The following is a 6,436-nucleotide window of genomic DNA, read 5'->3' on the forward strand; positions in this document are numbered from 1 at the left end:
AGCTTCAAGAGGGGGTTCAAGCCAAAACAACAAACAAAAGTTCTCTAACAGAGAGAAAGGAAAGAACTAGATAATCTATAAAAGAAAGGAAAAGAAAAACAAATCAAAAATACTCACTCCCACTAACATAAACAGGAGAAAAGTTACAAAAAGGAAAATGGCACCCCCTCTCTACTATCCCAATCCCAAATTAACAAAGAGTGGATAACAAAGTAGTATTGAAAACAAAAATGAACTTACAATCAAAAACAGTTAGAGGCAAAAGCTGTACGAGATGGTCAACAGCATCAACAGAACTACAAATTAAAGCTCCTAATAAACAAATAATGCTTAAAGGATCAAACAAAGAATATATATATATATATATATATATATATATATATATATATATATATATATATATATATATATATATATATATATATATATATATATACATACATATATATATATATATATACAAAGCCTCAGAAAAGAGCCTCCACACACAAAAACACACTGGTCTAGTGGAGACTGCTGTTTAAATGCCCACGACTTTACTCGTCCTCCAATCACTGAGTAGATCACAAGTGGCAGCAGGTGACGTTCATTATCTCCTACTAGGGTGTAGCAGAGAAAGAAAGAAAGAAAGAAAAGAAAAGCTGCGTCCCAAATGGCACACTATACACTATGCACTCATGCACTTATGCACTTACACACTCTACAGGATAGTGTTAGCGGAAATTCAAACCGTTTCCCTGATGACGTTTGACGGTTGCCAAATTAGTGAAATAAATGATCAAACTATCAAATAATACCTGCCCTGAGTATAACCGCATTTAGCATCGGGAGGCTCTATTACCACTCTCGTAGGAGAATTTTGCTTTGAAAATCCAAAATAAATGAAGTTATCCAACATGTGCGCCCAATAGCTCTGCCCCTTCTGCTACGTGAGTAAAGCCTGATTTATACTTCTGCATCAAGTGACCGGCGTAACCCACGGCGCATGCAACGCACGTGGCTGTGCATTTATACTTCTGCGCGCTGTCTCTGTTGGTCTACATTAACACTCCGAAATGCTAGTTGGCAGTGAGGTGTTAATGTTCCTCTGTGTCGAGTTTCTTCGCTGTTGTTTTGCTTTTCCTGAACACTTCCGGGATGTACAAGTGGCTCAAACTCGCTCATTTTGAGACAGGAACCGGCGGACGTGCAGCAACTTTAACTATGAGGTAAACACAAAACAAAACTTTCCATCCGGAGCTCCTTCACAGGACTCCACACTTGTAAACAATCGCTACATTGGGTTCGCGCCATTCGCGCGGCTCTCGGTCCCGCCCCGACTCGTCAGCCGACCAATCACAGAGCTCGCGCTACGCGTTGTTGCGACAACTAGTTACAATTTTTGAGAGGTGCACATCAGTGACGGCGACGGCCACGGCGTAGGCCTATGCGTCAGCGCCGTAGCATACGCCGGTGTTTGACGCAGAAGTATAAATCAGCCTTAAACCTGCGGTCGTTGAGTGCGTGAAGTGTCCATCATTACACACTTCATTTTAGCGGCTGAATGAGTGCATCATGTGGGTAATTAAAGTGCACTTATTATTTTTAGAGTTTTCAGTGTGAACACACTACTTACACTATTTATACTACAAAATGGTGTAGTATAGTGCATAAGTATGCGATGTGGGATGCAGCTAAATACAAAACAGAAACAAATACGTCCCGGAACGTAACAATTATGTTTAAGACAGGCCCCGGCTACATTAGCATGACCCAGCATGCATTCAGTGTCATGAGACATTAATATTAGGTTAACTTTAGGTTGTGATGTCAGGTGACTAAAATTCAATGTCCAGCCAGTGCCTAAGGAAAACGTTATCTTCGAAGTCCAATAACGACGTCAAATGACGTTGATATTTGTTTGATTTTACGTTGTGTTAAAAAGTGACCAAAATCCAACGTTGAGACAACATCTTAACCCAACATCATATTGACGTCAAATACTGACATTTATTCGGCATGTTCAGCAACAAGCTGAAGATTTAAATGTGTATCGGGTTTAATAGTGTGGAGTTGGGGTGGTGGACGGACGCTGAAGTCAAGAGAAAACGAAGGTATGACGTGTTTGACTATTTATAGGGGTTTGGTCTTAAGCTGATTGGATAATAGAATGATTGTGTGTGATGAATTAGCCTCGTCGAAGACTGATCGTGTTCCTCCCGAAATTTGTTCATAAAACATCACTTAAAGCTGCGGTCACACTGGGCTTTTCCTCCCATAGACTGCCATTCATATGCACGCAAATACGTCAGACCGGAAACGCAGGGTCATGCGTTAAGTTTCGCAGGTTGCTACGGTGCAAAGTTTGGTGAACTCTGACCTGAGAAATTGTATCACTTGACTGCGTGAGACCAATCGAGGATCAAAACATGACCTCTCTGGACAGAAATTGAAAACATGGAGCAATCACTTACTTTTTTAAATGTCTAATAAACTTGTTTAATCCTGCCCCTTTTCGCAGTGACGTACGACAGAATTTCACACACACAAAATCTAGTGTAAGTAGGTGCAGTAGGTGATTGTCTTCAGAAGCATTTTTTGTTGTGCTGGTTGAAAGTCTCTTCACAGTCTAATAGTAGTGATTACAGTAAATGATCTAAATGTGTTTATATGTATTTTTATATTTTGGGTAAGACATAAAACTAAAAAATGTTCATCCAATTAAAAAGAGTCGGACCGACGTGTCTTATAATTCGGATAAGTAGCCCAATCTGTCTGTCAGCAAATGCAGATTTGAACAACTGCGCAGCCATTTGTACGCAGCTACGCTGACCGCCGCACGTTCACGAGAGAGAGCACGTGCGCGCAATCGGTAAAAACCTGCTAAATCAAAACTTTTTAAAAACCTGAATCAATATTGGAGTTACCTTTGCGTGCTGGAGATCGGATGACACGATGTCTGAAGGATTTCTCTTAGACAGTTGATGTTCTGTTTTAAAACAGTTTTAGCTTCACGCAAAGCTGATGTAACGTTAGATGTTGTTGTTACAAATGGCTTATATCTTCACAGAAGTGTTGTTCAGCCACTAAAATCTTCTGATAAAAGATTAATAAGACTATTTTCATTTTCATAAGGGACCTTTTACAGCCTCAATAATGTAAATTTTAATTAGTTTAACAACAAAAAACAAGTAAATACCGCTATTCCGCCTAGTCTCTCCCTATATTGTTTACCATGCAACAAATAATTGCTTTGAAAAAGCATGTCAGTTTGGCTTGCACACCGCTGGACAAGCAAGCACTAGGCACTTTTAACACATGAGAGAGGGTTCTTTTGCTGTGCTCGTGTTCAAGGAGGCGTGGCTCTAGACGGCAGGGGAGGGATTGTGATTCATAGATTTATGCCAAGCTGTTAGCATTGTGGAAGATCACCTACTGCACCTTTAAATCAATTTTTAATTCAACGTGATTTTGTGTAGCTTTCAGCGACTGTCACACCCCCCCCCCCCCACTAAGTGTGTTTTCCGTGACCCCCCAACCCCCCCACTGAGCATGATTTCTGCGACAAGACCCCCCCCCCCCCATTTTGCCCCTGCATTTTGCGCTACGCCACTGTCTATCTGAAGGACATGATAAAGGTTTACTAGAACTAGCTTTACTAAAAAAATACACATGAAAATTGCCTTCATTTACACCTTCAACCATAACCTTGGTTTGGTTTGTTTGTTTCTCTGATGTGCAGTCCACCACTGCCATAAAAAGAGAAATACATAATGCCATGTTCACATCTCTGGCTTTACATTACCTTCCAGATCCAGCACTAGCATTACAAGTGATTGCAATTGCCACTCTTAACAACAGTCTGAAGTAAAGGGCAGTTTAACCTTGATGGCTGTGGTCTGTTTTTTTGTGAGAGATGTGGTCTAGCTGTGACATGAAGTCACTCTTTGCAAAAAAAAAAAAAAAAAGAGCCATTGGATTCGGTCTGTCTACTGCATTCTTTCTATGTCTGCACACATCATCATTATCTTTGCGTTTACCGGCCGGTTTCCTCTTGATGGAGCACTGAACTGAATGTGTGTGTGGGGGTCTTTTTGGTTGGGATTATATGGACCATTTTACCTTGGAAACATGATGAGCTGAAGCGAAGTGACAGCTAAGTATGTGTGTACAGGACACAGTGAGATAGAAAAGGAAAGAGTGGGAGAGAGCAAAGGAAAAAAATCTAGCTTTACATGATAAGAGAAAGCAAGGGCTCCTAGTTTAAAACATTTAGGACTCGTAAATCTAAAAGGGATTCCATTTCTCAATTTTTAATACAATTCTTTTTTTATTATTTCCTCTTAAACACTGGCAATAGTAAATTTGCTATAAAAAAAAGTTAAATATATTGCACGAACGGCTAAAATAACAACAATACTACAAAAATGAAAAGAGAGCAATATATATATATATATATATATATATATATATATATATATATATATATACAGAGAGAGAGAGAGAGAGAGAGAGAGAGAGAGAGAGAGAGATTGTGTGGATGTTGTTTATCAATGGCAGACTTTGAGCACTTGCCATTCATATGCAATTCAACATGGTCGTTCACAGAATTAAACAATGAAAACAAATTTCATTAACTTAAACCAATAATAATAATAAAAATAAAATATAGATATTTTTTCAAAAAAAAAAAAAAAAAAAAAAAAATATATATATATATATATATATATATATATATATATATATTTAATATATATAAATAATTGGTAACACATTAAAATAAGGTTCATTAGTGAATACATTTACTAACATGAACTAATCATGAACAGCACATGTACAGCATTTATCAATCATAATTGAACATTTACTAATGCATTATTAACATCCAAGTCCATGCTTGTTAACATTAGTTAATGCACCATGATAACATGAACTGAACTGACAATGAACTACTGTATTTTCATTAACTAACGTTAACTAGCATGAACAAATACAGTAGTAAATGTATTGTTCATTGTTTGTTCATGTTAATAAATGCATTATTTACATTAACTAATGAACCTTATTGTAAAGTGTGACCAAATAATTTGTATTTAATATTTTTCTATAACATATACATTTGGCTGTACTAGTTTTTTGGACCGCTGTCGTAAGTTATTTTGTTAGATGCGCTTCAGATTTGGCTTCAGTACTGACTAATCTATTGTATACACAAACTTAATATTGTATAGCTTCCTATTAAAAATAAGAATTTGAAAGAGATTTGTGAGGGGATGTACTTATATGTGCTGAGCACTGTATATTGTTTATCGTATATATATATTGTATATTGATATCGCAATGGGCGCGTCCGCAATAGTCACATTGCAGGATATGCAATGTTCAGTAGGGATAATATTTGTTCAGCACAAATGCATGAGATCGAGGAGTCATTGCAAAGTATAACCATAACAGAGTGAATGTTTATTATTTGCATGTGTTCAATATCTGTACTTCAAATTGTTTGACTCTCTGGAAAGCCATTAATCCAACCTTAGCTCATTCTGAAAACGTAGTCCCGTGGACGTTTCTGGAGTCCGCGATTTATCTAGCTAGAGGTACGTATGGCTGCATTTCATTTTTTTAAGCGAACGTTACGAGGCGGTATGACGCCGTTCCTCTTAGTGCTCGCCTGCTGACCGCTCACCTCTGAGTGGAGGGCTTTCCCGCCGCAACCAGTTTGTCTAGTTAGCTCGTCGTGTATGTCGGCCAAGTTGAGACATGGAAAGGAGCTAACCGCTACGTCGGCGACGACCGGGTTCGAATCCGGGGAAGAGCCGTATCAGAAATCAGATAAGACAAAAACAGAATCCAAAAAATAAAGTGAACAAGTTCATAACAGGGTGAGAATGTGGTAAAATCTCAAAATATGGTAAAAATCAGATGAGGGCATTTCTTTTTCTGGATGGCCTTTGTAAATCGTTGCTTGGGTTTAGGGAAGCAAGCGGGCGGGTCAATCGGTAAAACTGGTTGGGTTTAGGGAAGGCGGCCTCCGGTGGGTTTAAGCGAGAACAGCGCGGACGCGAACGGCTCTCGCGAGAGACGTTCGCAATGTAAAAAAGCGCACACAGCGGATTCGCGAAAACTAAACCTGCACAAATACGTACCTCCCAGGACGTATTTTGTGGTCTCCAGAAACGTCCATGGGACTACGTTGTTTATTTTACTTTTTTGTTGTTCTGTAGTAATTATTCTTTTATAAAAATATAAGCAGTTTGCTTATAATTTGTATACATTATTAACACCCTTACAAAATCTCAGAAATCAATCCTAATTCATTATTACTATTATTGAATGAATGAATGAATGAATGAATAAATAATTACAATTTTAAATAAATAAAATTTTAAATAAATAAAAAACGAAGTAAGTAAGTAAGTAAGTAAGTAAGTAAGTAAGTAAGTAAGTAAGTAAGTAA

At 38.0% G+C, this 6,436-nt stretch overlaps 2 protein-coding genes across 3 annotated transcripts in view; both read right to left on the bottom strand.

Annotated features, from left to right (window-relative positions):
• The window catches only part of dsc2l (desmocollin 2 like), a 1,349,056-nt gene that overhangs the window by 267,393 nt on the left and 1,075,227 nt on the right, over positions 1–6,436 (bottom strand). The gene's annotated exons all lie outside the window — the stretch shown is intronic.
• Positions 1–6,436, bottom strand: part of opn7a (opsin 7, group member a) — a 66,870-nt gene that overhangs the window by 17,071 nt on the left and 43,363 nt on the right.

Source organism: Danio rerio, chromosome 20 (assembly GCF_052040795.2).
Source record: "Danio rerio strain M-AB ecotype USA chromosome 20, GRCz13ab, whole genome shotgun sequence".
NCBI classification, from domain to species: Eukaryota; Metazoa; Chordata; class Actinopteri; order Cypriniformes; family Danionidae; genus Danio; species Danio rerio.